Source organism: Podarcis vaucheri (assembly GCF_965113315.1).
Source record: "Podarcis vaucheri genome assembly, chromosome: W".
In the NCBI taxonomy this organism is placed as follows: domain Eukaryota; kingdom Metazoa; phylum Chordata; class Lepidosauria; order Squamata; family Lacertidae; genus Podarcis; species Podarcis vaucheri.
Genome location: NC_138757.1, coordinates 15,760,619 through 15,771,063, shown reverse-complemented (window position 1 = coordinate 15,771,063; position 10,445 = coordinate 15,760,619).

The following is a 10,445-nucleotide window of genomic DNA, read 5'->3' as shown; positions in this document are numbered from 1 at the left end:
TCCTTTTGGAAGAGATTCCAAACTGGGTCCTTATTGCCTGGCAATAAACCTTACCTTCTTATTCTCCAATACTGAGTCTGCCTGATCCTTATTTAGCACCAAGCGAGTACCCGCTTACGTTCACGTGCTTCACTGTAGGGATATCGCGGAGCAGGGAGTGGGGTCTGGAGGGAGCACACTTCCCCACCAGCAGGCAGCCACAGTCTGCCTGCACGCGTGACCTTGGGGTACAGGGAACCCCCCCCAGACAAGCCACAGCTGTCTGGTACATTGTTCCACCTATGTCTGACCTTTTGCGGTCTCAGAAGTCTGCGGTGTCCTGTCTGTAAGTTTTCCCCTGAGACCTTTTGTTTCCTACGTCATACACCGTACAAGGGGGAAATGACGCTGTGGAACAGGTCTCAATAAAAGGAGGCTCCACAGGAATGGTGGTAGCTCGCTTCAGCCCACCTGTGCGCAGCTCACATGATGATCAACACCTGTCTTGGGCCTTCACTTCACAGTACATCCATTTTTTTTGACCCCTTGAAATTTCCCACGTTTCCAGAATATAATTTAGAATTAAATTCAGTTCCCCTAAATAACAGTTTCTTTTTATTACTCTTGCTATAAATATTCTCACCTCGTACCAAAATGATCTTATCATCAGGCAGTTAATCAACATATGTACTAAGTTCGCATTTTTACTCCCACATCTCCAGCAGTTGTTTGCACTTTTTATTTTTCTTCTGGTATAGTTTTGCTGGAGTCCAGTGAACTCTGAATATTATTTTCTGTTGAATAATTCTTAGTCTTAGATCCATAGAGGCTATTTCTGTTGATCCTATACATGACTCCCATATATCATTTGTTATCTGTACCCCTAACTCTTCACTCCATTTTTGTCTATCATATTCTAAATCATATTTCTTCCTGTTGAGTAGGGTTTTATATAGTGCAAGTGTTGAGTTTTTTGTTTTTGTTGCAGAGATTAAATCTTGTAGCAGCATGGGTGTTTCCGGTGCTGCTATAGCGTCAGGGCCAAACTGCCTTTCCAACATATGTTTCAATTGGATGTATTGCCATTGTGTTTCACTGGTTAATCCATACTTTACTTGCAAAGTCTTATATTCCACAAATTTATAATTTTCATCAATTAATTGATTCAATATCAAAATACCTATTTTCATCCAATTTTGCCAAATTATTACTTGATTTCGAATTTTTAATTTTGGGCTGGCCCATATTATTAATTCTCATGCTGATAGGGGTCATCCTTATTATTTTTATTTATATTCATCCAAATTTTTATAGGTGCTTTAATAGTCTCCAGGATAATAGGATATTTCATAAAATTGGAACCGAGTTTAGTCCACCCTACAAGAGGTTCAAAGAAACTATATTCAAGAGTAGCCCAATTATGATTCCTGCTAGCTCTCCAATATTTAGTCTTACTCACCAAGTAAGCCTGGTGATACAGTTCCAGATTTGGGAGCCCAAAGCCACCTTCCTTAGTCAGAAGTTGCATTTTATGTAGTGATATTTTTGGTGGCTTTGTACCCCACAGACACGATCTAAATAGTTGATTTGTTTTTTGGAAGTATAATTTGGGAATATGTATTGGTAATCCTCTAAGAATGTATAAAGCTTTGGAACAACATTCATTTTGAGTATATTAACCTTTCCCCAAAGATAGAGGTTTAGAGGTCCCCACCTTTCTCTTTTTATAATATTTTTTATTAATTTTAACATATAAATTGTAAAATGCACCACAAAACTTATCACTTATACAATCTTTTTGGACTTCCATCAGCACCTCTGATGATCCACCGTTTTAACCACTTCTTATGCATTTCTTAACTTTATATTGCCTTTACATCTCTTCCCCCTTATCCATTTTTACAATACTTCTAATAATACTCCTCACAAAACTTCTTGCAAGCCTACAAACGTCATCTGTTCTTCACAATTACTTTTCAAATAGTCCATAAATTTACTCCAGTCTTCCGTGAATTTCTGGTCTCGCTGGTTTCGAATCCTTCCTGTTAGTTTATCTAATTCTGCATAGTCCATTAACTTCATCCTCCATTCTTCAATCGACGGTAACTCTTCTTGCTTCCATTTTTGGGCCAATAATATTCTTGCTGCTGTTATTGCATATAGAAAGAGCTTACATTTCTTTCTATTTATATCACTCCCCACAATGCCCAATAGAAATGCTTCTGGTTTCTTTATAAATGTATAGTTCAACATTTTTTTCAACTCATTATATATCATCTCCCAGAAGCATTTCACCTTTTTACATTCCCACCACATGTGATAAAATGTTCCCTCTTTTTCTTTACATTTCCTACATTTATTACTAACTTTATACATTTTCGCTAACTTAACAGGTGTAATATACCATCTATACATCATTTTCATCACATTTTCTTTTAGGGCATTGCATGCAGTAAATTTTAAACCTTCCTTCCATAATTTCACCCAATCACTCAGCTGTACCCAAAATCTTTGGCCCAGTGAATCATAACCGACTTAACCTCTTCGTCCTTCAAATGCCATTCAAGCAGCAGTTTATACATTTTAGACAGAATTTTTGCATCATTACTTAATATCTCTAATTCAAACTTTGATCCACTTTCATCAAAACCTTTTTCTTTAGAGTCTTGTTTAAACATTTCATTGACCTGGTGATAATGTAACCAATCATTAACATATTCTTTAATTTCTTCATATGGTTTCAGTTTCCATTTACTTCCTTCCATATATATTAATTTCCCATATGTTCTCCATTTCCCACTCATATTGACCTTTTTTACACTCATCGCTTCTAATGGAGATAACCAATGTGGTGTTTTTTGTTCCAAAAGGTTTTTATACCTATCCCAGATTTCTATTAGGGATCTTCAAAATATATGGCTTCCAAATCCTTTATGGACTTTGGTCTTATTATACCTTAAATATGTGTGCCACCCAAACCTATTGTCATAACCTTCTAAATCCAGCAATTCAGTATTTTCTAATTTCATCCATTCCTTCAACCAACAGAGGCAAGATGCTTCATAATATAATTTCAAATCTGGCAGGGCGAAGCCTCCTCTTTCCTTAGTATCTGTTAGTAACTTAAGCTGAATTCCCCACCTTTCAATATCAAAAGAAATCTCATTTATAATTTGATTCAAATTTAATTTTACAATTTGGTCTATATCTGATGAAATCATTATACCCAAGTATAAAGTCTTTGCACATCCAAAATTGATGTTTTCTATACAATGTAGCCCTTGGCACTACTGGTAAAATCTCTGATTTTGTCCAATTTATGGAATATCTCGATATTCTGCCAAAGGTTTTTATTTTCTCCATAATTTTTGGAATTGTATCTTCTGGTTTTGTAATAAATAAAAGGATATCATCCGCAAATAATACAATTTTGTAAATATCTTTGTTGTGCATTACACCCACTGATGAGCACTCTTTGGGTTTAGTCCGTCAACCAATTACAAATCCACCTAACAGTAGCTTCATCTAGCTCACATTTTACTAGCTTTTTTGCAAGAATATCATGGGGGACCTTTTCAAAGGCCTTACTGAAGTCAAGGTAAGCTGGTACAAGGAAAAGCAGGATTGTAATTACCGTAAAAATTACTGATCACTTTGGATCAGCAGTCTCAACCTAACCTGCTACATGGGGAGAGCCACGTGTTCCTTTGGAAGGCAGGTGGAATACAGTGTGATATACTGACAGCTGTTTTAAAAGATGTTATTGTAACTTAAAATCCAGTATCAGAATAAAAGAAAAAAGATGGTCCCTGTGTGGATAGTCAAGTCTGCATGATGGGGCCACCTCCAGTGACCATGTGGCCTGATGTAAGAGGGTTCTAAAATCAGTCCTGAAGGCAGACTGGTTGAGAATGACACTCATATAGCTTTTGCTCTTCCATTGACAAGGTGAACTGAAGCAAATGCTTGCCTCCCTTTGGGCTTAACAATATTCCCTACAGCATTCTTGTTGAAGGGCATTGGAGAGTTAGGTGAAGGTCACTTTTCTATTTTTCCACCAAGCCCCCAGACAAGAATGCTACAGCATCAGCCCCAAATGCTCAGCCTCATAACAAAAAATACTCAACGGAGTTAGGGCTGAGGGTAGGGGAAGTACAACCATCATCTTTCCAGTCCTCTAGAAGCTGACCCTTTTGGTCATTTTGGTCATGGAGCCAAATATCTGTTCCCAAGTTTATTTTTTTAAAAAATATTTTTATTAAGCAATTTCAACATAACAAATTATCAAATCATATAATCACATACATTATTTCCCTCCCCCTTTTCCATCTCTCTCCCCCCCAACCAGGGACTTCCCTCAGCTCCTCTCTCTGATTTCTTTGCACATATTATTCTCTGCATGTTATAAAATTATACATATCCTTACATTGTCTATCTATCATGTTATCAACCAATAAATTTGTGTATGTTTATTCAAAACCTGCCAAGGAGTCCAGTTCATTTTGTTGTCTTTTTAGATAATTTGTAAAAAGTTCCAATTCTTCCTTAATGTCACAGTTGTCCTTGTCCCGCAGTTTGTATGTCAATTTAGCCAGTTCTTCATAGCTCATCAATTTTTCTTGCCACTGTTCTTTCGTTGTGATTTCCTCATTCTTCCACCCTTGTGCTATCAAGACTCTTGCCGCTGTTGTAGCATACATAAATAAATTATTTGTTTTTCTTGGCAGATCTTGTCCTACAGTCCCTAACAAAAATGCATCTGGTTTCTTTACAAATGTCATTTTAAACATTTCCCCCCCAGTTCATTATATATCATTTCCCACAAAATTTTAACTTCTCTACGTTCCCACCACATATGATAAAAAGTCCCTTCTTTTTCTTTACATTTCCAACATATATTTGACCCAGTTTTATACATTTTTGCTATCTGTACTGGTGTAATATACATCATTTTCATATAATTTTCATTCAAAAGAGAACAGTCTGTAAACGTCAAATTTACTTTCCACAGTTTTTCCCAGTCTTCAAATTGTATATTATGTCCTATATCTTGTGCCCATTTGATCATAACTGATTTGACCTCATCTTTTGTTTCCCATTCTAGCAAAATACTATATGCTTTCTTCAGCAGCTTCACTTCTTCTTCTATAACTTCCTTTTGAAATCTAGAAGTTGTATAGCTAAACCCTTTCTTATTATCTTCCTTGTACATCTCATGTAATTGCCTGTAGTGTAACCAACTCTGAAAATGATCTTTAATTCCCTCGTAGTCTTTTAATTTCCATTTCCCTTCTTGATACTTCAACAAATCTATATATGTAGGCCACTTCCCTTTTTTACCAAGCGGTTTGAGTAACAAAGCTTCAATTGGTGATAACCACCAGGGTGTTTTTTGTTCTATTAAGTCTTTATATCTCTCCCACACCCTCATTAGTGATCTCCTGATTATATGATTGTAAAATCCTTTGTGGACTTTCCCTTTCCCATACCATCTGTTCCCAAGTTTAAAGAGTCTAAACAAGTAAAGAACAAGCTTTCCCATTACATACAAAAGCCCTGAAATTCAGCCCATTGGGCAATTGATAATGGGTCTGGGAGGAGGGAGGTAAGGACTAGCACCTTCTCTGCCCTCCACCTCCAACAGCTACACCTGAAAGTTTCATCATGGGGTTCGATTTGAGAAGCTGAATGTTTATAAAGGCACTTGGCCAATTTCTGCCACAGAAATGCTGAACATAAAAACTCTGCAGGTTCAGCCCCCCAAAGAAACTGCTCTATGGTCTCTGTGTTGGGAAATGGGAACAGATCTTGCTCATCACCAACCCTCCCTCCGCAAATCAGTATCACTATGAGGCTAAACTCAATAGCTTGCTCCAGAGTTTTAAGAGATATGTTTCTGTGGTGTAGTGGTTAAGAGCGGTGGACTCTAATCTTTTTTTTTTTAATTTCTTTTTATTGATTTCCTTTAAACAAAACAACAACAAAACAGACAAAAATTAACAACATAGCATAATATAAATATCCATTACCATCCTTCTTTAGTTATATCATCTTATTATTATTACCCCTATATACACATGTTGACCTCCCTCCATCCCGGTTTCGGACTACTTTAAAAAAAATCTTTTTTTTTTTTTGCAGTTTCATTGTTAACGATCTACACATCGCAAGATTTATATTAAGCCTGCTGTGATTTTTAAACTTCTAAAATTTCCTTCAATGTATGTTATGAATTTACTCCAATCATTAATAAACTTTGTACCTTTTTGGTGTCTAATTTTTTGCGTCATTTTTGCTAATTCCACGTATTCAGATAGTTTTGTTTGCCAATCTTTAACAGTTGGAATGTCTGGAGTCTTCCAATTTTGAGCTATCAGTATCCTGGCAGCCACTGTCGCATATTGGAATAGTGTCTGATCTTCTTTCTTAATTTCATCTCCAATCATTCCCAATAGGAAGGCTTCCGGTTTTTTAGAAAAAGTGTTGTCAGGGCTGCCTCAGGTCTCAGCTCACAAAAGACCAACGCCAAGTTCTTCTTATATACAAGGATGTTTATTGCAGTTCATTATTGGTTCCACAACCGAGGCACGCAGCCCCGTGTCTGTTAGCCTTAGACCGTTGAAGTCCCTTCTGAGTCGGTCCCTCCCCTACACCAGCTTAAGATGCTTGCTTTGCTCCACCTCCTCCTGTCTTTCCTTTTCCGCAGGGTCTTTCTGCCCGCTGGAGTTCCGCCCCTCCTGGATTCCTCTGACGCTGAATCTCCCGATGGCTCTCCCTCCCTCCTGCGGGCTTTGGGACCTGGCTCCTCCCCCGGGCTCTCCGTTTCCCCGCGCGCTTGCACATTTGAACTTGGCGCGTGCGCCCAGCCTCCAACCTTTCTCCTGATGGTTACGTCACTCCTCTCACTGCTCCCCTCCCCTTCCGGAAGAGTGGCTTGTTCTGACCTCTCCTCCGTTCCAGCCAACGGAGCTGCTTCCCCTGATACACTGGAACTTCCCCCCACTTCGCTACGCTCTGGAGGGGAAGCCGGCCTTGATCTCCAGCTGCTGCTTCGGGATTCCCTGTTGGCTCTTTCCCCCTGATGAGTCCCCCCTGTGGCTCCTCTCCCCCTGGCTACAGGCGCCCCCTCCTGGGAATCCCCTGATTCGCTGGAAAAGCTCATGGAGTCCCTTGGGCCACAGTCCTCCTCCTCCTCGCTGTCCTCGGACTCTGCCCAATGGTCCTCCCTCTCCTGCCTTCCATGTGCCTCTGCCCCTGAACCCCTGACAAGTGTATTTAAATATTTTTTTAATTCGTTATTGTCATGGGCTCAGGGGCTGAGCCACAGGGGAAGGAGGAGATGGAGAGTGAAGGGGGAAAATCTGAGGGGAGTTCAGGAGGGTATGCCAGTGATCAGAGAGATTCCATGAGTCTCTCCAGCGAATCAGAGGATTCCCAGAAGGGGGCCCCCAAAGGCAGGGCAAGGGGGGCCAGTGGGGAGTCTCCCAGCGGCAGCTGGAAATCAGGGGTAGCTTCCCCACCAGAGCGTAGCGAGGGGGAAGAATCCCAAGGGTTAACACAAGAGCCTCCTGCAGGAGGAGAGAGAGAGGCTGGACTGACCACGCCTCCGTCAGAGAGTGGAGGGGCGGAGGGAAGAGCAGGTCCGGCCAGCCTTCCTGAAGGAGAAAGCAGTGGGGGGAGCAGTGTAGCCGTTAGGAGGAAAGTAGGCAGCTGGGCGCGCGCGCCAAGTTCAAATGTGGAGGCGCGCGGGCCAGCAGAAAGCCAGGATTGGGAGCCAGGTCCTAAAGCCCGCCGGAAGGGTGGGGAGGAGTCAGAAGAATCCGCCTCCAAAGAAAGTAGGAAGGAGGTAACCCCAGAGGGCTGGAGGACCCGGAGGAGAAAGGAGCAGAAGGAGGAGAGGAAAAGGTGGGGCAAAGCTCGGGTCTTGAACTGGTGTATGGGCGGGGAGGAGTCAGACGGAGCTTCGCCGGTCTAAGGACTCAGACGTAGCGCTGCGCGCCGAGGATGTCAAACCAACAATGAACCACAATAAAGACTTTTGTTTATAAAGAGCAACTGGCGTTGGTCCTCTGTGAGCTAGGACCTGAGGCAGCGCTGACAGTTATATATAAGTTCCCAGAACTTTTTAATTTCTTCACAAGTCCACCACATGTGGTAAAAGCTTCCTTTCTTAGTCTTACATTTCCAGCATACTTTATTTCCAGTTTTATACATTTTTCCCAGTTTCACCGGTGTGATGTACCATCAGTACATCATTTTTTCCATATTTTCCCTAAGTGTAACACAGGCTGTAAATTTCATTCCCTTATTCCAAAGCTTCACCCAGTTATCATATTCTAAATTATATCCGAAATCTATTGCCCATTTTACCATCACCTCTTTTATCTCTTCGTCTTTGGTGTCCCATTCTAACAAAAAAGTATACATTTTAGATAAAAGTTTAGATTTACCTTCTAATATTTCTACCTGATATCTAGAATTTTTTTTCATTCATCCCTATCTTTTTATCTTCATTCCATAGTGCGTTTATTTGGTGAAATTGCAACCAATCTGTTAGTTTATCTTTTAGTTCTTCATATGCTCTAATTTTCCATCCTTTTTCTGTTCTTACCAATAGATCTTCATAAGTCATTCTTTCGCCTTCCATATTTATTTTTTTGATTGTTAAGATGTCAATCGGTGATAGCCACCAGGGGGTATTTCTTTCGAGGAGTTTTTTGTTTTTCCCCCAGACCTCATATAATGGTCCTCTAATAATGTGATTGGAAAAGCCTTTATGCACCTTCTCTTTGTTAAGCCACAGGTATGTGTGCCATCCAAATCTAATGTTAAAACCTTCTAGGTCCAGCAAGTCTGTATTCTTTAAATTAATCCACTCCTTAATCCAACAAAGACAAGAGGCTTCAAAATATAGTCTCAAATTTGGTACAGCAAATCTTCCTCTGTCTTTCCGGTCCGTAAGTAATTTAAATTTGATTCTCGGCCTTTCCCCCTGCCAAATAAATTTTGAGAGAGTTTTTTTTGCCAATCCTTGAATATCAAAGTTCCCCTAATCACTGGAATATTTTAGAATAAGAACATCATTTTCGGGAGTATATTCATCTTGATTGCCGCCATTCTTCCTGACCATGAAAGTTTTATCTTATTCCAAGTGTCTAGATCCTTTTTAATCTCTTTCCAAGTATTGATGTAATTATCAGCAATTAAGTTTATATTTTTCATGGTTAACCAAATTCCCAGATATTTTACCTTTTTACCACTTTAATTCCAGTTTGTGACTCTAATTGTTCTCTTAGGTTTTCCCCCAAATTCTTAATCACCATTTTAGTTTTTATTTTGTTTAACTTAAAACCAGATATTTTTCCAAATTCCTCTAATAATTCTATAGCTTTACCAACACTTTTTTGCGGTTCTTCTAATGATAACACCAAGTCGTCTGCATATGCTTTCAGTTTATATTCCTTTATCCCAATTCTAATTCCTCGTATCTCTGACATTGTTCTTATTTTATTTGCAATTACCTCCAACACCATTATAAATAAAAGTGGGGATAGAGGGCACCCCTGTCTCGTACCTTTTGAAATTTTAAATGATTCCGTTAAATTATTATTGATAATCAATTTGGCTGTTTGAGTCGAATAAATCACTCTTATTCCCTCCATAAATGTGCCCTCTATCCAAGAGCGGTGGACTCTAATATGGTGATCCGGATTCGCTTCCCTGCTCCTCCACATGCAGTCTGCTGGGTGACCTTGGGCCAGTCACACTTCTCTCTGAACTCTCTGAACTCTCTCAGCCCGACCTACCTCGCAAGGTGTCTGTTGTGGGGGTGGAAGGGAAAGGAGGTTTTTAGCCGCTTTGAGACTCCTTAAAGGGGAGTGTCCCCTTCATGGATCACTGCCTTGCCATGGCGAAGGGGCTTGTTAACTGAGAGAAGCTATGAACTATGCTGAGCAGGGCACCCAAGATGGACAGGTCATAGTGGAGAGTTTTGACCAAACGTGATCCACCTGGAGGAGGAACTGGCAAGCCACTCCTGTGAGGAGAATCAGAACTTACAGGGTTAAACAGTTCTGTGTTACGTCTCACATTCTGAGGCGTGGTTTGGTTCACATACGGGAATCTTTCTTTGTGTGTGACTTTTCTTTCATTTTTGGCTGAGAGAGGAAAGAATGTCCGCTCTCTCGCCGGGACTGATTTATGATGTTTTTCTTCTCATTAAAGGCTGTGAGAGATTAGCAAGAAGCCTGCGTTCAGTCTGATTTATTATCCACACAAAAGGCAACATTTTCTACCGCTGCAGAACTCTGCTAAGAGCTTCAATAAGAGCTCAAGTTTTTTCTATCGGCACAGGCGTCCATCGGCACAGGGGAAGAGTGCCGGGCACCATCTTATCTCAGCAACGCCAGTATCCCTGCCAAGAAAACTCCATGGACAAAGACAACAGGCATATAAAAGTTATGCCG